Raw genomic sequence first — 25,897 nt, forward strand, 5'->3', positions numbered from 1 at the left:
TCAACAAGTATTTCTTGGTGCCAGGCACTGGTTCAGGTTTGACCCAGGTTTGGGAGCTCTCGACTACGTCCCCATCCTCTTAGAATTTAATCTACTGAAACAGATTAAATAAGGGTATGAAAATATATAATTAGGCCTAGCCGGTTTGGCTCAGTGGATAGAGCATTGGCCCATGGACTGAAGGGTCTGGGCTTTGATTCCAGTCAAGGGTTCAATTCGGTTGCAGGCTCGACCCTGGCCCTGGTAGGGGCGCATGTGGGAGGCAACCAATCGATGTGTCTCTTTCACATCAATGTTTCTCTCTCTGTCCACTCTCTCTAAAAATTAATTGAAAAATACCCTCGGGTTAGGGTTAACAAACAAACACCATATATATATATATATATATATATATATATATATATATATATATATATATATATAATTTAAAAATCATGAGGAATATGTGAGGTTTAGAGTGATTGTAACCTTTCCCAAGGGGATATGGTCATACAGTGGAGTATCTGAACTCAGATACCTTCTGGGTGAAGATTCCTGATCCTGTAAATAATGGGGATCTGTGGGACATTCTGCATCAGGGGAAAGGTCAGGGGCCTGATGATGGTTTTCAAAGATCACTCAGGTCTGGAGGAGAGATTATCAGAGAAATAAAGGGGTGGGCAAAAGTAGATTTACAGTTGTGAGTACATGAAAGAGTTTAGTCTTGTATTATTATTTACTAGAGGCCCATTGCATGAAGAGATTCGTGCAATAGGCCTTCCTTCCCCTGGCTGCCGGCACTGGTTTTCCTCCGGTGCCCAGGACCCAGGTCTTAGCTTCGGCCGCAGTGGAGAAGTGAAACCTCTTCAGCCTTCAGTCTTCACTGCTCCGGCCGGAGCCTTCAGTCTTTGCTCTGCGCCTGTGTATGCAAATTAACCGCCATCTTTGTTGGGTTAATTTGCATACTCTCCTGATTGGCTGGTGAGCGTAGCGGAAGGACGGTCAATTTACATGTTTGACTATTATTAGGTAAGATTAACTAGAGGGCCAGCGCATGAAATTCGTATGTGGGTATGGTCCCTAGGCCTGGCCTGCTATCAGGGCCATCTTCCCTGGCAGTCTGCAGCAGCCCCACCCCCTGCTACCACCCATCCCGGTTCCTCATTCGCCATCCGGTGATCGGTGCCTGATGGCCTGGGAAAGGGACCGAGAGGTTGACTGTTCCCACCTGCTCGCCAGCCCTGCCCCAACCGCGGGTCGCCCTCTGTGTGTAGGGTGACCAGCAGGACCTTGGCCTGGCGCCGCCTGCATACTCCACCACCCAACTCCAGTTTCCCGTTTGCCATCAGGTGATCAAAGCCTGCTGGCCGGGGAAAGGGACCAAGAGGTGGTCAGTGTGCCTCATAGTGACTGGTCCAGCAGTTGTTCTGGCTGTTCTGCCATTAGGGTGAATTTGCATATTGCCCTTTTATTATATAGGATTATTATATAGGATAGAGGCCTGGTACCCAGGTGGGGGCGAGCTGGCCTTCCCTGATGGGAGCCCCAGATCAGAGTGGGTGTCCCCAATGGGGGGCAGGGCCAGCCAGGGCAAGGGTCATCAGGGGTTTTAATGCCAGCCACACCACTGATCGGAGTGGGGGTCCCTGCTAGGGGGCAGGGCCGGCCTGGGTGAGCGGCCATGGGCAGTTTGCAAGCCAGCCACGCCCCCGATCAGGGTGGGGATCCCCCAGGGGAGCAAGGCCAGCCTGGGCGAGGGGCTGCCGGGGGTTTGTAGGCCAACCATGCCCCCAATTGGGGTGGGGTTCCCCGCTGCGGGGCAGGGCCAGCCTGAGCGAGGGGCCGGTAGTTCTGGTCTCTGGTCATTCTGGTCATTCCACTGTTTTGGTCGCTGGGCTTTTATTATATAGGATTATTGCATTATTTTCCATATGAACAACTGTAAACATACTTTTGCCCACAAGTTACAAAACTGGGGAGGAAAAAAGGGGAAACCAGAAGAATATGAAGTTGTATTTCAGGTGAGGCCAGTGATAACACAGACCTAAAGCTGAGCAGGATCCAGCACATTGCAGTGTACAAGCATGAATGTAAATAGTTGCTCAAGGGGACAAGAGATCATTTCAGGGTTGCTGTATTCCACTAACCGTCCTCTCCCACTGTTTCAAATGTCTGTGGGTCTCAGTTTCCCCTTCTGTGATTTTGGCCTGTGAACATATGGCCTAATTTTTGGGTGATGGGACCTACAGGCTTTTGAGAAAGATTTCCTTTCCTGATGAAAAGAAAAGAGTCTCCCAACCTCGCTCTCTTCCCACCCTAGAGCAGATGAGGGAGGCTGCCGGGGCACACCATGGCCCTCTCGCTGCTGGACAGCCAGCAGCCAGATGGACAGAGGGGACTAGAAGACACCCCACATCTGGATCTGTAATGGCATTCTTGATCTGCTTTTCAAACAAAATCAGGTTTATCAGAGAGAAAAGTTAATGAGGACTACTAAGGGCTGTGTTATGGACAGTCAGTACCAGGCTCTCAAATGGGTGTTTGGTGTACATTATAGCATGTGATTCTCCCAGCAAAAAATCAGAAGGGAGTATAATTCCATTCAGCAGGTAAGGAAACCAAGATTTGTGAAAACAAAGTCACTTCCCCAGTGCCAAATACCTCGAATGATACTCACCCTTTGGGAGCGGGGACTGAGTCCCCAGGTACTCCTCCCTGATCGGGGCCCAGGGATGCTCAGGCCTCCCAGAAACAGCCCTTTCCTGGCATGTGTGTGAGGATGGGGCTCAGGGATCAGGAGGGGGTCAGCATTTCACAGGAAGGAGTCAGGGAGGGAGAGATCTCTCCCTAAAAAGCTCTCTAGTAAGAGCTGATGGTGAATACGTGGAAAATTACAACCAAGCCAAAAGAAACAACCAATCGTCTGAAAGTCCGAGGAGAACAAGGAGCACCATGGCCAATCCCAGCACAATATGGCACATGGGTCCCTTGTCTTCAGCTTTTACTGGTGATGTTATGCCATGGAAGAACACTGCTTACATCACATCCCATATTCTTCCCAGTTTCACTATTACAGACTCAGTGCCCTTCCCTCGAGGTCAGGGGCTTGACGTTGGAGTCCTGAGAAGCCTGGGGAAGGGGAGAGGGTGTGGACTTACTTAAATGACTGTATCAGAGGATTTAATGAGGAAATCCCAACGCAGGCCTTGCTACTAAATGTCACTGGATTTCCATGTTCTTCAAAACTTTGGTCTGCTTGGGGTAGTTTTCCCATCTTCTCTTCTGTTTTCTTTTCGCCCCTGCCCTCTTACCCTGGATCTCTCCCTCTCTCCCTCCCTTTCTTTCTCTGTTCTTTGTGTCTTTCATCCCTTTTCTACATTGCTCCTTCTAATCTTTTGATCCAGAAAATGAAAGCATGAGGTTGGCTTGAATGATATAAATGAAGACTTAAAGACACAAAGGGCACGGGACTCAGACACTCTCCCACGAATATGATGAATTCCATGCATGAGTTCCAGTCTGTGGTCTCTGTGATGTGACACTGAGTTTGCAATCTAGAGGCTGACATTGCTTCTGTCATCTCATTAGTAGCACCTTTTTCTTTTAATGCTGACAGTGAGCCAGGCGCCCTGTAAATGTTTGACATAACTTTGTTTTAATACATTGCTAAGTGACCCTCTGCTATAATTTTAATTATGTCCATTCTGCAGATGTGGAAGTTGAGGCTCAAAGATGAGAAGTGACTCACCTCTTGTTATGTGGCTGAGAAGTCGCAAAGTGGACTCTACCGGATCTCTCAGGCTGGTGCAGCCTGCACGCTAACCATTAGACAGTTTTGCCTTCTTTCTGGTCCATATTCCACATGAATACATCGTTAGGAAGCAGCTCAGGTTACATGAGGGGTTAGTAATATTATATGCAACAAAAACTGGTTATTTCGGCAGAAGCCATATCTCACTACCGAAGAAAGCACAAAACTCTTCTTTGGAAAAGTCCGCATGCAACAAAAGTCTTGTTAACTTAATCCCTCACCAGGTTACTACCTGGAATGGAAACACACCATTTCACAGCCACCCTCATAACAACAAACTCCAGAAGCCTTAGGGGAAACCTGGGACTCAACTTTACAACCTGAGGTCATGGACTTGGGAGGAGCCAGTCTGAAAGGCCCTCTAACAGCTTTATAAGCTTTGGGTTCAAGGAGGAGGGAGCAATTGCAGGTGTGAGTTTGCAAAGCACAAAGCTCCCCTTCAGCGAACTCACTGGGGCCGTTGTGTGAGCCTCGTCTTTCCACATCCGGCCCTTCAGAGATGAGGTGCTGCCTTAGCGGGCCAAATGCTGCCCTGGTGGCCTCACGGGTTCAAAATACCTTCTTCCAGAGGGTGCTGGGAATAACCTGTGCATGCCTTCCAGGCCTGGGAGAGAATCTGGCTCACTTATTAAAGGCACTGAACATTCTGATTTGGTCCACAATTCTTTTGCTTCTTTCAGCAAAAAGGTAAGATTGCCTTGCTCTGATCTGCTACATAGCTCATCAGAGCAAATGACCCTTCCTTTTCTCCTTCGACCAGACCCTGTCTAAGTCGTTTCACCTTCAAGATTACTGGACTCTATCCTCTCTAACTTTTTAGGGTTCTAGAACTTTCCCCAAAGTAATAGCTCTCAGAACTGTCACCACAAGAATAGGGATGTTTGCCATGGCTGGTGTGGCTCAGTTGGTGGAGCATTGTCCTGTGCACTGAAAGGTCACCAGTTTGATCCAAGGTCAGGGCTCAATCCCAGGTCAGGTGCATTCCCAAGACAATCAATCAATGTTTCTCTCTCACCTCTCTCTCTCTCTCTCTCTCTCTCTCTCTCTCTCTCAGAAAAATCAGTAAAAACATATTTTAAAAACTATTTTTTAAAAAGAATAGTGATGTTTAAGAAACTACAGGACTTTCCATTAAATTTAAATTTCAGAAAACAATAAGTAATTTCTTAATATTTAGTGTCTTGGATAGACCTGTACTAAAACATTCTATGCTGTTGATCTGAAATTGAGATTGAACTGGGTGTCCCCTATATTTATTTGGTAAATCTAGCAACTCCTAAGTTTTCTTGAGTATTATGCTACCCACTTCATATTGGCAGCCCCCTTTAATCCTCATTAGAATGTAGAAAAAAGTGAGGCCCTAGAAAGACTGTCTATTTCTCAGGAAGATACAGTCAGTAAGCAGGAGATGAAAAATTCTAACAGATGTGACTTTGAAAGCCATGTCTTTCCCCACATGAATAACTCCAAAATCTAATCGGAAACCTGTCATTGATACCTTCTCCCTCCTTCCCACTCAGGACGCAGAGAAAAATCTGGTTTAAGACATCATTTAAGGAAAGTGCAAGCAAGTTTTCCGGAGGAAGCGCTCAGCGCTTTCTCTCCGAGCCACTGAAGGGTTTCTTTTTCTGAGCACAGCTAGGCGAGCTTGCTTTTCATTTCAGCTGCATCTGCAATCCACCTTCCTCCCCTGTATTTTAACTGCTGATACAGGACTCTGATTTACTCTCCTAAAGGAAAGAGTGAGGACATTTACATAAAACCATCTACCGCGCGGTGTACCTAATCTGCAGGAATTCTAGGGGAAATTCAACAAGACACAAAATGCAGCATGGAAAGTGCTGAAATGGAAGTTCCTGATGAATAAAAGGACAAAGGGAAGTGTTTTAAATCTAAATATGTCTCTCCGCTTATAGAAAATGTGGGCCACTCGGTCCTCCCGGGATCTCAGGAGCCTCCACCTTGAGCTGACCTCTCGAGGCAGGTGGAGAGTCCGGGCCCTGGGTCCGGGGTCTGCAGCCTTCGTTCTGAAGGTCTGAGAAAAGGCCTTCACTTCCAGACCTCAGTTTCCTTAAGCAGAACATGGAGAGGCTCCAAGCTTCCCTCTCCCTTGAAGGACTGAGTTGAGGAGGAAAAGGAGATGGACGGTGGGTATTATCACACTATATAAAAGTAAGGAATTGCCATTTTCATCCTTTTTATTCTTTTTTTCACTCTTCTTTCATTGGTTTCATTCTTTTCATAAGCAAAGTGCTTTTGCATGGCCAGAAACTACTCAGTGCAGGCTTGTGTGAATGGGCTGACTGCACTGAGAATCCCTGAAACAGACAAATGAGTTCTCGACTTGGGGACACCCCCAATTTTGACTCTGTTTCATCATCCTTTTTCAGCTTGTATTTCCATGCCCCTCTCTTTCCTTAAATATTTCTTCCCTCTTTTTTTAAAAAAAATTATTTTCATTATTTCAGGGAGGAAGGGAGAGAGAGATAGAAACATCAGTGATGAGAAGAATCATTGCTTGGCTGTCTCCTGCACGCCCCCTACTGGGGATCAAGCCCGCAACCGGGGCATGTACCATTGATTGGAACTGAACCTGGGATCTCGCAGGCTGACACTCTATCCACTGAGCCAAACCGGCTAGGGCTATTTCTTCCCTCTTGAAGCCTTCCCAAATTCTCCCAGGCAGAAATGCATCCTCCTGTTTATTTTCTGAGCTACTAACTACTAGGAGCACAGACACAGTGTTCCAGAAGCTGGTGTCAGAAACAACACCCCGTCCACATCCTGCTCTCAGAGGGCACCTACTCTGAAGGGGGAGTGAGGGATAGTAGCCAGGGGGCCCCATGAAGTAACAAGGTAAATACTATTGTACAAAGGCCTGCCGAGGAAGAATGTGTTGCAATGAAAGAAAGCAGTGGTGACTGGAAGGGATGGGGTCTCGGGAAAGGTCTGCCCAATGCACAGGCAGAGGCCCAACCATCATGCACTGACCCCTCACAGGTAAAACTCGCAGCTCATCTGACTGCCACGCTAGGCTGCAGGTCCCTCAAGAACAAGAGCTATGTTTTACCTCGTGCACAACCTCCCTGGCAACAACACTCAACAGCAACGCCCGGGGAAGAGCTGAGACAGGGTGTATCAGAGTTTCAAGGGCGTAAGTACCTTCCACACAGACAACACATTTTTTAAATACTTCATTTTCGTGATGCAAAAACGAAATTTCTTAATTAAAAAAGTCTTTGCCAGCTAAAGAGATTAAAGCTTAAAAAATATATCTTTACTAATGATAGGGTGCCGACTTCAAGTTGAGGAGCACATACCTAAACAGTTCCTGGTACTAATCGGGTGCTTAGTTAAGAACACGATGAAGCTCTGGCCACTGTGACTCAGTTGGTTGGAGCATCCGCCCAAACACCAAAAGTTAGTGGGCTGAATTCCCAGTTAGAGCATATACCCAAGTTGCAGGTTCAATCCCAGGTCAGGGCAGGTAGGGGAGGCAACCAATAGATGTTTCTCTCTCACATCAATGTCTCTCCCTCTCTCTCTTCCCAAACTTCCTCTCTCTAAAATATATTTTTTTAAGTTATAAAAGATGCTGAATGTCAGAGTTCTGAAAGTCAAAATTCAATAGTAAAGACCTCCTTCCCACACTCCTCACTCACCTTAGTAATCTACTTGTTTGGGATCATGTATTAATGTTTTCCATGCTGGTCTATCATTTCCTAGAGAGCTTGCCCTGTTGGTTTTGTTTATTAATGTATTCCAGCACTTAATCCAGGGACTGGCACATGTGCTCAATAATGTGCTCAATCATCAATCTCATTGAAATTAAGAGTATAGTCAGTTATCACCAGTTTACCCACAATAGCGACTCCCAGAATATAATCAAAGGTCCAAACTCCCACACCTGAAAACCTTTCCTGTGGGACCATGAAACTTGACTTTGGTTATATCGACTCAGAGACTGAACTCTGCGATCCCTAGTTTTACCCCAACCCCCTGACCCTTCCTATGACCACCCCCCCAGCAACTTACTGTTATCCGTGGCACATCACTATCTAACATGGGGTAGATGTTACTTATCCATCTCGCTCGTATCTGTCTCTTCCATGAGAAGATATGAACAAGGGCACCCCCTGTTTTACTCCTTAGGGTGTCCCCAGTGAGCAGAACATCACTGGTACATGGTTGCAACTCAATAAACACATGTTAATGGGATACATTTGATCCTTGTAACTACTCATTAGGGCAGAGAAAGGAACACTGCACACATCTGTAAATGGGAAGGTTGCTCACTGGAACACAGTCTACACTGCATGCCCAGCACAATCTTGCCTTGATATTCTGGGTAACTGATTTCGCTAAGTCTCACATTACAACCAATTTCTTCTCTAGCCACCAAAACCAGAAGCTGCATATTGGGGGTCCTTGGGACAAATAGGAGGCCTACCTACATAGGTGTTTTGTTTGGCCCATTTGGTATTACTTTAAAATATTGAATTAGCTGCGGGTACTTGAAAGTCAGTAGGTTCTATGTAAAATTGTGAACTTACAGACTATCCTGAAAACACACACACACACACACACACACACACACACCCCAGATCTGGCAAAATGGGGCCTGAGGCCCCACTGGGAACCCCTGTGATGGATCGGAGCCATAGCACCCCCTGTCCCCAGGCTCAGGCCCAGGCTCAAGCCCGGGCCTGTTTCCAAGGTTATTACTTGCTGGGCCACTGAAATGCATTTGAGTTTGCGACCCCTGCTGGAAAGCAACCAGAAAACATGCAACACAGAGGAAAAAAACTAAAGAAAAAATGCCCACTGGGATCTATTTCCTTTACATTCAGGCTATTCCTTGGAAGAATAATGTATCCCTTTCTCTAGAACTCTCATGGTTCCACATAACTATTGACAAATTATGGCCCCTAAGTATTATTCTAATGGCCCGAAAAAGCTAGGCGCTTATTCCCTGTGGGTAGAGGAAGCCAAGAATGCCTCACGCCAGAGGCAGGCCTGGAGATGAATCGTGAGAGGCTGGGCGTCCGCTCGTGACAGCTCAGGCTAACGCAGAGAGAAAGCAAGTTTACTTGGAGACCAATTACCTCCAGGGATTGATGAGAGGCTGCAGGGCCAGGCTTGGAAAATGAGAAGGATGAGGGAACCTAGGCACGAAGGAACATGCCAGGTTCACGCCACAGACCTGCACCCCTGGGACACCCCGAGACACCCCAGGACACCTGTGCAGCTGCACATGCCACTTGATTCATGACCCACGGTGGTCAGTAAGCACCCCACTGCCCTGTGTCCTTTAGCTCATCCCTCAAGGCTCTAGGTCCCAGGTGGGATCACTCATGGCGCCCTGGCTCGGGGCGTGGAGATATAGACAAGCAGAAGGAGTCCACGGCCACTAGAAAGTCTCTCCCGGAAAGGAAGGCTGTGCCCCCTGAATAAGAGCGCTCCTTGGTCGCTGGGCACCTTCCATGGCGCAAAAGTCCCCCTGGGTTCGGAGGACTCTCGGTGGCGGGGGCAGGGAGGGCGAGCCAGCACAGGTGCAGAATGAGAACAGGCAGACCTGAACTTCAGTCTGGAACCCTTTGTACCTTCAGAATGTTCATTAACGTTTCTGATCTGCAGATTCCAAATCTTTAAAAATAGAAAGGATGCCATCTGCCTGCGCACAGCCCAGGGATGCCGTGAAGATGCAGTTCAAGCATCCGTTCGTGATTTCAGAAATACTTATCAGACATCGATTAGGTGCCCGGCACTTAGCTATGTGCTGGGGACAAACTGAACAAGGCTGAAAAGGCCATCAAGAGCCAGTACTTTATGCCAGTGACAGATTTAGATAAGGGAGGCCCGGGTCATCTCCCCAAACTGGTCATGTGTCACTTTTCTCCAATGGATACACTCATCTGCAACTTTCCTTCTTTTCTGATGAATCAGTAGCAGGCCCCTTCCTCCAAAAATATGTTATCTTAAGACATTCGAAGTGCATTAAGCTAAAAAGAAAAAGAAAAAACAAACCTCTAAAGCATTTTACTCTGATCCTAAAACCAAGAAAGTAATGGCCTGAGAAGCCTGGTGCTGGTGGGTTTCAGGTAGATCGCTCACAAGGAGATCCTGGCACCTTGTGTGAAATCCTCTCCATTTAGACTATGTAATCCACACAGACACATGCAGACTACAGTGAGCATTGCAACAAACAGAATCAGGTTTGTAGGAAAGGCAAATAGCCTGCACATTTAGAATCAGCAAAATGCTCTTCACATGCATGATCTCACTTTCTCATAATAATCTTTCAATCTCTGAGTTACAGAAGAAGAATCCAAAGTTCAGAAGGAGGAAAAGACATTTACCTAGGATGTGGGGGAAAGAAGTGGCCTCCAAATTCAGCTTGCACCCTGGCATCCCTCCCCCCCCCCCCCCACACACACACACTGGAAAAGGGCAGCCACGGTAGACAGCACTGGGCCATTATTGCGATTTGAAAGAAGATCGACAGTTACCCCAAAGTGATGGGGAGCAACCCAGGTCTTCCCCAATACCAGCCGGAAAGTTATGGCTTCTACAAGAGCTGGAAAGTTCCTGCCCCTCCCACCAGCAGCTAGAAAGCTATAACTCCTCACTCCTCCAGGACTGTCTCTCAGGGAGGTTCCCTGGCTGAGAGGCACGGCCTGGAACCTGGTGCCTGGGCCATGACCCTGGATCCAGGCTCAGTTCCATTGGGACATCAACACATGTTAGTCTTCCCTCCACCCCCCTCCCCCACCCCCTCCAAACTCTAGCCTCAACAGAGAGAACATGACTTAGTACTCCAGGCTGGCATGTGCCAGTCCGGGTGAATGCCGTGGTCTGGGAAAAGCAGGGGCACTGATCAGGCCATTTCCCACCAGCCAGTCCATCTTCTTGGCCCCTTTCTAATCACCAGCACATTTTCATTCAAGACAAACATCCGCATTACCTTTTCTTTCAAGAGCTTGGGGGACTTTTCCAGCGAAAGAGTTTCTTCTTTTGGCAACAAAAGCACAAGCCCCAACTAGACTGTGGAGCCCAAGCACAGGGTTCCCAGACACCTACACTGTGCAAAGCACTGCTTTGTGCACAGGACTGGAGGCTTCGCCCACCGAGCCTAGAGCCTGGGGGTTTCCTGCTCCCATCCGCAAGCTCAAGGTACCACTTTCTCACCAGTTTTCCAAAACAGAAAGGAAATCTCCCATCTTAAAGTTACAGTGTCTTGCTCACCAGGCAGCCCAGAATAAATGCTCCAGAATCCTCAGGAAGGGACCCTCAGTCAAGCTACTGTCGTAATTCACTGCGGGCTTAGGGGTGCTTAGTCACAAAGTCCGCACCCTTGTCAAACTCCGCTGGCAGAGTTAGAGAGCCCTCCTGACTCCAGGAGAGGCTCCTTTCAAAGTTGCTCTCGCTCTGCCTGGCGCTAGGGGAAACCTTACGTAACAGCGTGGTCCATTTCAAAGTGCTATTTCTGCCGTCCTAGGGGAGGAACGCATCTAAGCCCTGGAAATACAAAGCATAACGCAGAAGCGTCCCTCTCCTGGAATTTCACTAGGTCAGGCGGATGGTGATTGTTCCCAATTGTTACTGAGAAAGCAGAAAGCAGAATCAGCATTCCTGACACAGAAAGATGGGCTTTAAAAACGCAGGGAGGCAGGAGCTGGGGTGTCTCCCCTGCTTTTTTTTTTTAAAGATGGAATTCCTGAAATTAACCTTTGAGTGGAAGTTGGTCATTGGGTTTCAACAAATTAAGGTGAGATTTGGCTGCAAAGCAAGAACTCATGAGTCAGATGGAGAGAAGCCTGCGTGCGCGCTGGCTGCTGCCACAGAAGCCCTGGAAGCACCGCGCCTGGGCGCAGGGGACGGGCTCTCCCGGCGGGCGAGCAGCGGGCGGCGCCGCGGAGCCAGCGGTACCGGCTTCCCAGCGCTCCGGCGGCTGGAGGAGGAGCGGGTGCACTGTGCTGCTCCGTGATCCCTTGGCCGCTCCCGGCGGCTGCTCCCTGCAAGCCAGCGGACCGCTTCTGGGAGCGCAATTCAAAGACAGTGGATTTGGTCTCACCTCCCCGATCGCCCCCCTCCCCCAAAGCATCTTGGTGCAAGTACTGGATAAAAATAGCCGCGGATAAAGATGGGGGAGGAGCAAGACTCGCGCAAGGCGAGGCAAGGATGCGAGTGGTCGTGCAAAGTAGGGGGCCCGAGGAGGAGGGTTGCGCCCTCTCTCCGGATAGAGGGGCCCGCGGGTTCAAGGAGGTGCCTGGCGAGTCCATGAGGGGTAAGACATACAGCGCCAACCCAAACCGCGGCACCTAGCACGCCCTGTGCCCGGCTCCTGATCCCGCCGCTTCCCCAGCCCATCCAGGGCTCTCCCTTCTGTTCCCGGGCAGGTGGGGCCAGCAGGGGAGCAGCGCGCGGTCCGTCTCCAGGCTCCGGAGCGCACCTGGAGAAGTCAGCCTCCTCGAGGGAGCCCATCCCTTGGAGCTGGGGCTCCGGCTCCCACCGCGGGTCGGCGCCCAGCCACCCCTCACCCTCATCCGCTGCCGCCACCCAAGTTGCTTGAAATAGAAACAGAGGCAGAAAGAGAAAAAAAAGAGGGGGATGTAAAAAGTAACAGGAAAAATCAAGATAGTGTATAATGGCCATGTGGGGAAAGAGGCTACTTACTCTCAGGCCTGCAGCCCCAATCTCCCCGCTCCCAAGCATCCCCGCCCCTCGGAGATGCCCCTTCTCTTTTCCACTTCAACCGGACAAGGTTTCCCCACCCCAGGTGCTCCCTCGACCTCAGGACTTTTTGCTGACTGTATCCGCGCCCCAGTTCCCAGCTCGAGGGGTACCGGGTCCGCTGCGCTCTGCCCTCCGGCGGCTTTCCCTGATGGTCCTACGGAGCATCGGCTGCCAGGATGAAACCTCCCGCTCTGCGCTCTGCTAAGGCAAACACCATCCAATGCACAATAGTCAGAAACCCGGAGACCTGCCAGCAAAGAATAAACTGTCCCTCCGGACTTGCAGAGCTGGGGGTGGGGGCCTCGGGGGTAGGGCAGGAGGTGAGGAGGATGGGAAAATCCCGTCTCTCCTTCCTTGTCCCCCTACATTCACTACACTTGCTCCAGCCGACTCACCTTGAGCCCTGAGCTGTCACTAAGTCCCGGACTCCAGGTCGGAGCACCTGGAGCGCCCGGTGTCTTGCCACTAACCTGAGCTGCGCTGCGGTTCAGCAGGTCCGGCCCCCGAAGTCGGCTCTCGGGCTGGGCCATGGGCAGTGCCGTCGAGCAGCGGTGGCCGGCGGAGCGAGGTTCGGGACACTCCGGGATAGGCAGGAGAGAAGGGGCGCGGGCACCCAGAGACACGGCTGGCTGTGGCGTCCTCTCGCTGTAGCCCGCGCGCCGGCGACTTTGCAGGCAGGAGGCTCGGAGCTGAGTCCCTCCGAGGGGAGGAGCAGGAGGAGGAGCAGGAGCAGGAGGAGGGGACGCAGGAGGCCGGGCCCTGGGGGAGAGTGCGTTGGGCAGAGGAAGATCGCGAGCGCCCACTGCTGCCAGGCGCGCTCTGGTGCTGCCCGAGTCCGGCCCGCTGGGTGCTGGGCCGTCCGCTCAGCGCTCGGTGCCTTGGGACCAGTCCCTGCGCTCGGCATCAATCGGCAGGTATAGGAGGCATTGGCCCCGCCCCCATGGAGCGAGGGCTTATGGAGTTGCAGTTCCAGCGGGAGGGTGGGGCAGGTGGAGGGTGGCGTGACTGTGCCTTCGCTGCTAAACTGGCGTGTCGGGTTCACTCCCTCACCCTGCTGGGAAAGGGCAGGTCCGAACCCCGAGGCCACCTCTTCCCCACTCTCCAGTCCCGCTGGGTCCCCGGGACCCGCGCCCCTTCCTAATGGGTCTGCACCGCGTTTTCCCTGCCTGGTCGGTGACCCACCTTAGGCTCCGGTTCTCCCTGCACCGCCTGGGAAGCTGAGGGAGACATCCTCTCCGGCTCACCGCGGGGCCTGGCTGGGACGCCCACCGCAAGGCTGCCTGAGCCGGGATCCTAGTGAGGAGCGGGCTCCCCAGCGCTCCTGTCGCCATTGAACACGCCCTCCCCCTCCTCTCCCTCTCCCTCCCGTTCGGCGGCGTGGGTCGGTGGGTGAGGATCTTCCAGTAGAGCTCAGAGAATTCAGCTCTGCCTGGCTAGTGCGCGGGATTGCAGCCTCAGCTCTGACATGGAGTGGGGTCTCCCTGCCCCTCCCCCGTTCCTGTAGGTGGGAGTTTTCTATGAGAATGACTAGCATTCAGTAGTTCACCTGCACAGGGAAGATTTCCAGGGGCTAGGGGTTGGGATCTCCTTGGAGAAGCGGGGCTGCCTGCTTGCCCGCTTACCCAACGCAAAGCAAGTCACTGCTCAGGCAGGTCATCAAACTTGTTTTTAAAAAATTCCAAAGAAAGATCAAAATACAACAGTATATTTTTTTAGATGAGATTCCATATCTGAAATAGTGGAAGATAAATAGTTGGAAGAATTCAAATATGTCACTTGAGTTTTGAAAGTCTTTCATTAACTTTGCTTAGTTTAAAAAACGCTCTCCCATCTAAGGCATCCTGTTAGGTAGGAAGTTACCTGAGTAGCTGGGGTGGGGCCTGCCCTGGCGTGCTAGCAGCTATCAGACCATCATCGCCTCTCTATGGGAGGCCCAGCACCCAGCAGACACAAGTTCAGAGGAAAATGACATGACCTCCATGAGACCTTAGGAAGGCCCTGGACTAATTATAATAAAATTTACATTGAGGTTTTGACACACACTCACACCTTGTGGGTTTTTCCATATGCATTATGGGTAAGGACATGCACAGAAGGAATATTGTGACAGAGCCTTTTCCTGTCAATCATCCCTGAATGCAAATCAAAGCCTCTACCCAGAAAATACCTCATTTAAACCATGTAAGCAGGAGTGCAGGGCCATTGACTCTCTCCACTGGCCCACCCCTTGCTTGGAATGCATCTCCCATAAGTCCCACTTTGCTTTGCTTTCATTTGTTTGGCCTTCACATCTTTTCTGCATTGATGAGAAGAATGAAGGTCCTAGCTGGTAACCCCAATCAGTAATATCTTTTTGGCTCTGCGACTCGGATTGCACAAACCATAAGTTCTCTGGCCACAAGGCTGGAGAAAGGGCTTCTTGTCCAGGATCAGGAGAAGGGAGCAGTAATTCTAGTTAAAAGGGGATAACTGCCCGCAAGCGGAAAACTAAAGTAAAATATGAGTGCCCGGCAACGAACTGGCACCGACGATATGAGGCACATCTTCCCTCCAGTCTGTGCAAGCAGACACTCTCAGGTGACTGGGCCTGAGGGTCCTCGTGGAGGTATCGGAGGGTCTCCTTCGTGACCTGCCAGGGCCTCCAGAATACAACTGTAATTAAACTTGACCCTTCGGGGAATGCATATAAGGTTTGGTCACCCAGCACTCTGGGTCCTCACGGTTTTAGACAGTCGGTGAGAGAAACTGAGAGAGACAAGTCAGAGGATCGAGGATGAAGATTAGGTTTCACGGCCTCTGGGCACCTCTTCCAAAAGCAGCACACTCTGACCCACCACAATGATCCCCAAGAATTCTTCTCGCAGTCATGACTTCCCGCACCCACATTCTCAGTGTATAATCCTAGCACCCATGCGTGGCTACAATTTAATACACCTCACCTGCCCAACTGGGCTGCCTGACCTACACTCTGCTTGCCTCTTTGCTACTATTGTATTCAAGGACATTGTTGCATTTGTCAGTAGGTTCAACACTGGACAGGAACTTAGTTAGACAGGAATCACTTTTTAGGACGGAAAATAGAATCTCCTCCTTACCTATGACGTTGTAGGGAACATCACTGGCCTAACTCTTTAAATTGGTACCTGATAACTTGCGTCTTTTCAGGAAAGAATGGAGGATCTAATACTAAAGCTCTCCATCCGGCTACCTGGGAAACGGGACTCTTTTACTCTACCCTTACTAGTCTGGTTACCCTTTCAGAAAGCAAAGCAATGACCAGCATTTTCTGGCTGATAAAGCCAAAGCCAGAAGCATCTGTGAGGCCAAGGCCAAGACTTATTTTGAAAAATAAAATTTTAGGGCTTTTAATGTCTTTGGCTACTTCTTTGAGCCAGGCTAATGTTGACATGTCACATATACAATCCTACATAATAAAGAGGTAAAATGCAAATTAGCCCTCATAAGATGGTTGCCTATGACCAGGCCGGCAGGGGGGTTAGTGAGGGACGACCAAATGATTGAATAGCAGGCTGCGTGGGGCGACCAGGCTGGCAGGCGGTGGGGGGCGGGCTGTGAGGGGCAACCAGGCCTGCAGGGGGGGCAGTTAGGGGTGACCAGGCCAGTGTGTGGGGGGTGCAGTTGGGGGTGACCAGGCCTGCAGGGGGGGCAGTTAGGGGTGATTAGGCTGGAAGGGGGGAAGTTGGGGGCAACCAGGCTGGCAGAGAGGGGCAGTTGGAGGCAACCTGGCTGGCGGGTGGGGGGGGGGCTGTCAGGGGCGACCATGGAAAACAGGTAGGTGAGCGATTAGGAGCCAAGTGGTCCAGGACTGGAGAGGGATGTCTGACTGCCGGTTTAGGATCAAGCCTAAACCAGCAGTTGGACATCCCCTGAGGGGTTCCGGATTGGAGAGGGTGCAGGCTGGGCTGAGGGAGGACCCCCCCCCCCCCCCCATGAATTTCATGCACTGGGCCTCTAGTCTATATAATAAAAGCCTAAGCGACCATTATGGCAGAACAACCAGAACGACTGTTCTCTATAATGCGAACCGCCCACCAGGGGGCAGATGATCAATGCAGGAGCTGCCCCCTGGTGATCAGTGTGCTCCCACAGGGGGATCGCTGCTCAGCCAGAAGCCAGGCTCACAGCTGGGAGCACAGCAGCAGTAGCGGGAGCCTCTCCCACCTCTACAGCAGCACTAAGGAGCAGCAAGCAGGCAGGCGGTAAGGAGCAAGGGGTCCCGAACTGCGAATTTCATGCACTGGGCCTCTAGTGTTATATAACACACACACACACATATATACATACATGCATACATATGAATTTATACATACATATATGTGTGTATATGTATGAATTTTTTAAGGTCAACTTAAAGCCCCACTTTGAAAAGCCTTAGCATTTCAGTTTACATTACTTTTAAAAGAAGTGCTTTTTCCCACATTCTATGAAGCTGTGTAAAACCATGTACGAGGTTGTGTGGGTCAAATGGTAGTCGAAGATAAGCCCTTGCCAATTACTGGTGTCCTTAAGCTCCTACCAGCAGCTAAGCCCAGTGCAGATCATGAGCTCTTCAAAATAAGGAGCTGCTTTGATGTCCTAAGTCGCTATGATTATTTTTTCCACGAGAGTTCAAAGTGCTTTTGTGCTCAGAGTCTGAATCTCACAGTTCATTTGCCAGATGCAAAGGGAGGCGGGCCATGTGATTTGTACTCAGGGAGTCAAAGGCAGGTTAATAAATCTGCTTCGTTCCCCACTGCAAGTCCCCAAAAGGAGCTAGAACCCAGGTCTCTGTGGGAAGCTTCACTTGCAAGAAGTTACTCTGAGCAGATCTGGCAAGTGACAAGAATTTGAGGACTGAACTTCGAGCTTCTCTCATTTTTTCATTTCAGCCAACATTCATTGATCAAGGATCAATGGTCTTATGGTTTGATAAACAAGACAATTTTAATTGGCTCTTTTGTTCTTATTTAGTTTTATGTCTCTGCCAAGACATTTGTCATTCTCCTAAACACCCTCCCTTGACCTCTTCTGGGCGTGAGTTAGATCTCGTGACAGGCGTTTACATATCACCAAAGCTCAGCTCTGTTATAACATGAACATTGTATTAAAAATGTCTGCTTATAAGTACCTGGCGCTAACCAATTGAAATAAAAATGTCTGCTTAAAGATCTGTCTTCCCCACTAGATTAGAAGGGCTTTGAGTGTAGGCACCATAATTTAGTTATCGCTCCAAAATTTTGCATCATGTCTGAAACATAGTATACTCTCAAAAAAGGGGGCGGGCTTCTAAATAAACTTTCCTCCAGGAGTCATGGCTTATGGTTTGGGTCAGACATAGTGGTAGTCAACTGGAAAAGGGGCCGTCACTCCTCGGTGTTTGGCCCAAGATCCTCTTCCTCAGTGTCACCAACTGGAAAATCAAAGGGTTTTAGTAGATGACCTCTAAGCTGCTTATATTCTAACATAGCAAAGTCTTTATTGAGCACCTAGTACAGTGATGGCGAACCTTTTGAGCTCGGCGTGTCAGCATTTTGAAAAACCCAAACTTAACTCTGGTGCCGTGTCAAATATAGAAGTTTTTTGATATTTGCAACCATAGTAAAACAAAGACTTATATTTTTGATATTTATTTTATATATTTAAATGCCATTTAACAAAGAAAAATCAACCAAAAAATGAGTTTGTGTGTTACCTCTGACACGCGTGTCATAGGTTCGCCATCACTGACCTAGTACATGGTCTACACTATGCCAGGTACTATGGAAAGTGAAGACATCACCACTGTCCTAAGGGAGCAGACAATTGCATCTCAAGAGGAAGCCAGATTAACACCCACAACCTGTTACTACCCAAACTCACTGACATCAGTTCAGTTGCAAATTGCATTCTGCAGAAAACAAAGGCTGAAAGGGTAAAATGGAAACAAAGCCTCTGACCAAGGAGTTTGGTCAATCATCAGTCATCACACCAGCGGACAGGTATTCAAGGCTTTTGTGCCAGGCACTGTGCAAGATGGATTACATGGGTTGCACGTTTTGTCCTTGCACCGACCTTCTTAGAAGGTATGATTTCTTCATGTAGCAAAAATGGAACATGGAAGTTTAAAGTCATGACGTCAGTGAGTGGGAGTAATTCCGGTACCATTGGAGGAGGCAATTTATCCAAGGTAGCTGCCCTTCCAGTGAAAACTAAACTCCTTGTTTAGTGCTCTCTGTATTTGAGTGGCTTGCTTATGTTTTCTTTTTTTCTTTTTGGTTGTCTTTTCCCCTAGGTATGTGGTGGAAGAGGGAGGCCAGGAGAAGGGGAGGTGGGAAGGGAGAAGGAAGCGCTTGCTCTTTGGGGAGATGTCCAGGATCCACAGTCCCTCTGCCTGCCGGGAGTCCATGTGATTTCATCTGTAACTCCTGTATGTGGGGCTCGCCTGGAAAGCCTTTCCTCCCATAATGGCCGTTTGAATCTTTCAGGTTAATAGCATGAATATTGAGCAGTCCAGTGGGATTCTTTATAAACAGAGGAAATTGGGATCAGGTTAAAAATCCAATTTTAATAAACTTTCCAAGTCCTGATTTAGATGGTGCACTAATGGCTCTTCCTGCTGAATCACCCGAAAAGTCAAGTGGGTTTTTAAAAGGCCCGTGTTGTATGGGAAGCTTGATGGGTATTGTCGAATGGTAATTGTGCTTCCCTGTCTTCGTAGAAGAGATTGTGTGTAAAACTGATGGGAGCAGCTATGAAATGCTGCTGTACATAGAATGGGTTGTGTGGAGGGGAGGGCATTGGGTTTGAAAAACATTTTTCACTCCTTTGACCAAAACAAAGAGAGCATGATTACACTGTGTGAACGTGGTATCCTCAAATAACTCCCCTAATTTTATGGTGCTGAGGTTTAGAATTCTTTCTATTTCTTTTGATTTGCTAATTCCTAGAGCACTGGGCTTGTGAGAGGAAAAAAAATGAGGGTCATATTCCCCACACATGTGGTTTATGAAGGATTGTGGTTCATCCCAACTCAGCTCACCCATCCCATGCCTCCTCCCACCAGCCCCGCCCTACTACCCCAAATTCACCTGTATGTCTTTGAAAAGAATCCAACCCTTTACAATTAATAGATTGTTTGATGTTTTTCTGAAAATGAGATTTTTCTCCCCATTATGACACCAATCTACTCCTGGCACATGTGGTTACTGGGTGGAATTATAACCTTTCTCCTTGTGGGACCTATCCTTCAACAAAATTGATAAGTTAACTAAAAATTACATATCATGACTGCATTGGTGTAAAGATGAAATATTATTCTTATTTCTTTAAATATTTTCTGAGACCTAGAAGCTCATTTTTCTTCTGATTTCAAAAGGAATTAAAATATTTTGGAGAGCCCCTGAAATTACCTTGGGTTCCTCTGACATCTGATGGAGAGGTCAGCCCTGCGTAGATGAGATGTTACAGAGAATGAATGCTTCACTGATTCAGGTGAGGTGTGTATGATAAATGCAATTTCATAGCCATGTCTCACAGTCTGTTTCTTGTGTTGGATAAACAACTCTAGACAACACATGGCTTTGATTTCTGATCACGTGTCTGACTTTGCCCCAAATTACACAGATCGGTGCTGCAAGAATTGCAATATTGCAGGCCCAAAGTGGCCCTGCTGAGCACGGGATGCCATTATAAGGGAATTGTGGCACACTCTTTGCTTCCAAGTTTGCTAGGAATAAAATGGACTGATGCTTTGATGAGCAGGTCTTGATGCTTTTGTCTTTTAGTCTTTATTCAAGAATACTGGAAGGTTCACACTCTTCGGAAAAAGAGAGAGAGAGATTTTTCTCTCTCCAGCCACAGACCCATCAGTTCCATTGAAACACTTACTGGGTGTGTCTTATATAGCAGCCCTGTGTAGGTATATGGGCAAAGATTTATAAAAATAAATTGAATATATAAAATGATTTATTTTCTTAATTTTAATACAATGTAATCCCTTACCTGAAAGAGCTCACAGACATGCAAGAACAGAAAAATTACAATTCCGCCCAATAATCATTACGAACTCCTTGTCCTCTCTATACTAGGAAGATCCAAGGAGCATTTGGACTGTGGTTCTCACCACTGTTCGTGTCTACCCCTAACTCTCAGCTTCAAGTGCATATGATTTTTCTAGCAGCTCTCTCCTCTTGGAGTCACCACTAAAGTCCTCTGGGGTGTGGCCCTATCGTCCTTGAAAATCAACAGTATTCCCTTCCCCTTTCTAAGCCTTGGTTTCATTCCAGATTTAAAATAGAGCCAAAGCTCTGAGAACTCTCTCTTTCCCCATTTTTGATACATTTGTCTTATGAAAGGGTTTACAATGACACCCATAGGAGCTACCTATATATAGTGTTTTTTCCTTTATGGTAGTAATACATATTTCACAGAATGCCTTGAAGCTCAGACAACATAGCTCTTAAATGAAAAAAAAAATAGCATTTTATATTTAAAGTGATCAAGTTACTTATTGTAGCCCTAGCCGGTTTGGCTCAGTAGATAGAACATCTACCTGTGCATGAAAAGGTCCTAGTTTTGATTCCTGGTCAGGGCACATGCCCGAGTTTCTGGCTCAATCCCCAGTAGGGATCATGCAGGAGGCAGCCGAACAATGATCTCTCTGATCATTGATGCTTCTGTCTCTCTCTCTTCCTCTTCCTTTCTCTCTGAAATCAATAAAAATATATTAAAAATATTTATTATAAATGAATGTAAAGATGGCTACAGTATTCTTCTGTGCTCAGTCCTCAGCGATGTGTGTGAAATCCAGCTTCTCTTTGCACGGAGCTGAAGTGCACCATTGTTCTGAATGGCATTATGAGTACACTGAATGTCCTCAGGCTTCCCGCTGTTGATGGCATTTGGGTGTTTCCAACTTAGGACCTTCCCAAGTCATGCTTCTGTGAACACCCTGTGCACGTTTTTGGTGCACAGGTGCAGATACTTACATTCGCTCTATACTTGGGGGTGGGATTGTTGCTTTGCAGGACTTGCAAATGCCTCATATGAGTGGTTAATGCCGAAGTGTTTTCAGAAGAGGTTAAACCAGCACACTCTCACCAGTAGCATGGGAGTTCCCATCTCTCTGCTTCTTCCCCAGAACTTGGAAGCATTTCCTGTTTTGTTTTAGGCACTCTGTTAAGTATGTAGCCTAAGCCATTTGGACTTTTGTGTGAATGAAGTTGAGCACCTTTTCCTGTGTGTAAAGATTATTGGGTTATCCTCTTTCATGAAGTGCTTATTTATGTATTTTGCCTATTTTTGTATTGAGTTGCTTATCTTTTTGTTATTGATTAATAGAAGACCTTGACATATTGGGGCAAGTTCCTGTGCCTCTATATCCTATATAATAAAGAGCTAATATGCTAATTAGACCAAACAGCAGAATGACCATCCGGACATCCTTCCAGACGACCATCCAGACGACCTTCTGGACAAAGCAGGAACTGTGAGGCCTGGCCAAGGCAGCCGGGGCTGCGAGGGCCAAGCCCCTTGCATGAATTTTGTGCATCGGGCCTGTAGTTCTTATATATAAAATGGGAAGAATAATAATGCCTATCCCACATAATGTTGTTATAAGGGTTATATGAGTCAATACATGTAAAAGCTTAGAACTGTGCATGGCCCACAGTAAGGGCTCAGTAAACATTTCTGTGGTGTTTAGCCAAGATCACAGTGCTAGCAGGTTGTGGACTCTCAAGAGGTCTAACTTCCATCTACCAGACTTCATCTTGGACAAAGCAACTTTACCCTTCCAGAAGGACAGGAACTCACCGTAGCCACCCCTAAAGGTGTCCAACCAGGGCCCTCGGGGTAGCTTTACAGAGAAATACTGCTGTGATTTTCTTATCACCTCACTACTTTTAAAGTAATAAACCTGTTCTTTTCCTCTGAGGAGATCAAGGTGGTGGCATTCAAATTGAAAATGACTGAAGAAGCACCCAGCTCACAGCCACTGCATGGAGCACTTGGCATTTGGCCTATTCATTCCCAAAGTTTTAACAGAATGATGTTGAACCAGTAGGTTAACAAAAACAAAACCTCTCTGAACTCAGATATAAAGTGCATTAAAAATTAAAGGATGTGCAATGTGATCAATGTAGTGTTTTAGGCTAAGTGTCCCTCTCTGCCCCATCCAACTTCCCTTGGTTCACCAGCCACGCTTAGGAAAACAGGGACCATTTTTCTTTTTCCCTGTTGGGAATTGCTTTGCTCCCCATGGCCAAGGCAGCAATGATTTCTTAAAAGCAAACAAATAAACTGTAATCAGCCGGCTTTTCTCCCTCCATGTGTGAAATTTTCACAAATACATTAAATAAATTCTCTTTTGAGGAGGGAAGCATGAGGAGAACCATAATTTCCTCCTTTACAACCTCAAATGACAATCTTTCATTTATTATTCCTCAGGGAGAACAGCCACTAATATCGCCCTTCTAGGTCCCTTAATGAAATTCAGTTTCTTATATTCCTTTCTTGATTTACTCTCTTTCCTTCCTGGATTAACCTAGTCGTGCATCGTTGTAATTTCTCAACTGTTAAATTTCATTTGCCTCATTTAAATGTCTATAGAGTTCCCTTCCCCAGTGGAAAGTTGGTATATTTTTTCACTTCTCTCTTGAGGCAAGAAAACCGGCCCACTTAGATCAGAGCTAGCTAACTTACAGACCTTCACACTGAAATGTATTATCCCATTAATAAGTATACAGGCATGGGCAAAACTATACACCTACTTTGTATGACAACTGTAAACTTACACAACTGCAAACCTACTTTTGCCGACCACTGTATGTATCAACAGAGATTTTACAAAGGAGAATGGTTGGCCCAAGAGTGTAGAGAAAATGATCTTCTCCTTCCTTGAAGCCTCTTGAAAGAGTTATGTCTTTCACAAATCGTGTCCTCTTAACTCCCACTCCCAGGGTATTGTAGGAAACTGTTATTTTCTGGTTATATGTTCTTGTTTCCCTGTAGGGGGTTATTCAGCCTCACCTATCTCTGTATAGTGCCTCCCTGTGGCATCTCTCTGTCCATTGATGGGGTTGGTGTTGTGACATGCTTCAGTCAATGAAATGTGAGCAGGTCAACATTATCTGAGAGGAAACATTCTAAGGCCTAACAAATTTCCACCAGCTTTATTTCTCTTCTCCCATTTGAAGTTCCTTCATCCTGATTCCCAGGATGAGAATACACATGGAGCCACAGGAGCCCAGCAGTGGCCTCCTACTTGCCACATGAACAAGAAGCAAATGTCTGAGCCTTGAGGCTCATTGGTTACTTCCCATCTTTCATCGAAATTTCTTTGTTCACTTGTCTTGTTCAAGGGACCTTCCTAGAAGACAGGGATACACCTTCTTTTATGAGTATCTGTCTAGTCCAGTGCTTGGAAGGCAGTAGGAACTGATCAATGTTTGTTGAGTAACTAAATGACTGGATGAAGACCTCCAGTGATTAATATCTATCCGTCACTAAGGCAGCTTTGCCTACTGGGGGATTTTTGTCATCCTGAGTAGAAATCTGATCCTACCAGGCTTCCATTATAGGTATTGGTCCTGTTTCTTGGGCTCACATAAAAACTCTAATACCTCATTTGTAAGACAGCTCTTTAGAGTTTTAAAATAATGCTACTACTCACTTCAGAAGTTTGCCTTTACAGATTAAATATTTCTGTCCTCACCATTTTGTTACCTTCCTTGGTTTTAGCCTCCTCCACCTGGGGACTCTCCTTCAGAAGTGTTCTAATTTGCCCATGTCTCTTCTCGAATGTGGGATATGGAATTAGCTCCAGCCTCCATGTGGGGTCAGAGCACCACAAGTTAGAAAGGGTCATCTCCTCTGGACTAATCCTCTGTCTGGACTAATTACACTGAGTCTAACATAGCCTTTACTATTTTTGGCAGCCACTTCTCAAGGCTGACTCATATGCAGTCAACCAAATCCCTTAAGCCTTATTCACAAGCCTTTATTACCAAGCTCTGCCTCAACTTGTGCAATAGGTTTAGGGGCCTCCATTGCACATCCTAACACTTTTCCTTGTTAAATTTTCCACTTCATTTCACTTGGTTCATTGGTCCTGTCTATTTTGGAAAGAAAGGCTTTATTTCTGGGAATGGTCATTCAACTACAAGACAACAGACAGGAAAAACAACATTGTCCCATCAACACTGGCATGACTAGTGAGCCCCATTATCAGGTTCAGGAGCATGTACTTGACTGTATCGCATACTATGGTGTCTTTGCTTCATTTCTCCAAGGGAACAGAAGAGTAGCATTGAGATCTAACACCAACAAGCATCTTTATTTATGTGTGACAGACTTGGCTCCCATGATATCCACCACCTAGTATTCATGCCTTTGCTAATTCCCTTTACTTGAGTGTGGCTGTGTCCCCTAACTTGTTTCAATCTACTAGAATATGGCAAAGGTGGTAGGACAGGTGTGATTGCATGTGCATGGTTACATCACATGAGATTGTCGCATTGTTGGGTGAGGAGACTCTCCTTGCTGGCTGTGAAGAAGTCATGCATGTTGTGAGCTGCCCTATGGAGGAAAGCAAGGAACCAAGAGCAGCTTTTAAGTGACAGTCAGCAAGACACTGAGGTCCTCAGTCTTACAGCTTGCAAGAAGTGGATGCTGCCAATAGTCACATGGACCTGGAAGGGGTTCCTTCCTCAGTCAAACCTTGAAGTGAGGCTGCAGCCCTGGCCAACTCCTTGATTGCCACTTTCATATGAGACTCTGAAGCAGAGAGCCCAACCAATTCAGGCCTGGACTCCTGATCTACAGACATGGTGGTATAATAAATGTATGTTGTTGTAAGCAGCTAGGTTTGTTGCAAATTAATACTCAGAAACATGTAACTAATATTCCACGAAATCAGATGATAGAAACCAAATTCGGTTGGAATCCAATGACATCATGAAGCCCAGAAAACATACCCATTGTCTCTTTTTTACAGGTTGGGTCAACTTATAGAACCTTAGATGACCCATGTACCACCCCACCAGAATGTTAAAAGACCACCTAATATCCCAATCTCAGACAACAGAGATTTATTTCCTAGTGTTTGTCCAGAATGACCTTCTGCCCATCTATCTCATTCAATGGTCCAGCTCTCTTCTTTTCTTGCATTTTGGATCCCTTGGTTCTATACCCAGGCCTGAGTATTTTGTTCCTGCCCTCTCAGCCTCCGAACTTTGATTCTCTATTGAATCAGGGTTCCAAGTCTTGATCTCTCCCACACTCTCATTGGGAGGCATTTCCATCTTGGTTCTGTTATACCTGTATCTTCCAGGTCTGTTTCTACCAGACCACTTGCCAAAGGAGAAGCATTTAATGTTCTTGGCCTTTTAATGG

General features: G+C 47.4%; 1 protein-coding gene across 3 annotated transcripts in view; it reads right to left on the reverse strand.

Moving 5' to 3' along the window:
- Positions 1–13,434, reverse strand: part of HS3ST1 (heparan sulfate-glucosamine 3-sulfotransferase 1) — a 29,331-nt gene extending 15,897 nt beyond the window's left edge. For all 3 annotated transcript variants that reach the window (XM_006096605.3, XM_023760465.1, XM_023760464.1), the window contains exon 1: positions 12,997–13,434. The gene's annotated coding sequence lies outside the window, so the exon portion shown is untranslated. The remainder of the gene's footprint in view (positions 1–12,996) is intronic.
- Positions 13,435–25,897: the final 12,463 nt, after the last annotated feature.

Source organism: Myotis lucifugus, unplaced genomic scaffold (assembly GCF_000147115.1).
Source record: "Myotis lucifugus unplaced genomic scaffold, Myoluc2.0 scaffold_183, whole genome shotgun sequence".
NCBI classification, from domain to species: Eukaryota; Metazoa; Chordata; class Mammalia; order Chiroptera; family Vespertilionidae; genus Myotis; species Myotis lucifugus.